The following is a 740-nucleotide window of genomic DNA, read 5'->3' as shown; positions in this document are numbered from 1 at the left end:
AACATGCACTCATAACAGACGCAAATAAAAGAAAAAGATCACCCTTAACAGGATGGATACAGTCTCTCACTTTGAACTTTTGGGTTTTTTTTTTAAGGAAGCACAGATTTTCAGCTGTGCACGCGCGACAAGCAGTTGCAGGGAATGAACTTTACACAGCATGACTTCATCACATGAGAGCAGCCTGCCATTTTTCCTTTCTGCTCAGCAAACGTGCACAGCAACCTTCAGAATGCATTAAACATGCCAGAATAGGTTCTGGCTTAGTTTTTAAATGATTATCTGTAATGAAAGTATGAATGTTCTATAACCTGTACATGACCTGAAAAATCATTAAACGGAACTCAGTGTAAGAACCATTTCGAGCCACGTGTCAAAAACTTTATAAAATACAAGTTGGATATTTCTTTTTTAATACACGATGCAAAAAAGCAGCCGTTGTCCATCTTGTTTCAAATTCTTATTGGCTGATCAAGGGCTCAGAAGAAAGGAGGGCCTCCCTGTGTGCTAGGAGCAGGACGCCCACCCCTCTCCCACCTGCCTACGAGTGGGTGGGTGGATGGATGGGTAGGGTTAGCGCCGGACGGCTCCTCCAGCCCCATCCCCACACTGAGCCAGGCACCCTCGCTCCGTTCCCTCTCTCCGTCTAACGTCCCGCCTCTCCCACTCGCCGCCGTTCACATGGCAGCGCCCCGCGCTCCCAAACGCGTCTCTCATTCCCTTCCCCCTTCTCTCCCAGC

Source organism: Meleagris gallopavo, chromosome 1 (assembly GCF_000146605.3).
Source record: "Meleagris gallopavo isolate NT-WF06-2002-E0010 breed Aviagen turkey brand Nicholas breeding stock chromosome 1, Turkey_5.1, whole genome shotgun sequence".
Classification (NCBI taxonomy): domain Eukaryota; kingdom Metazoa; phylum Chordata; class Aves; order Galliformes; family Phasianidae; genus Meleagris; species Meleagris gallopavo.
The sequence above is the reverse complement of the archived record's forward strand: the minus strand, read 5'-3'. Positions refer to the sequence as shown.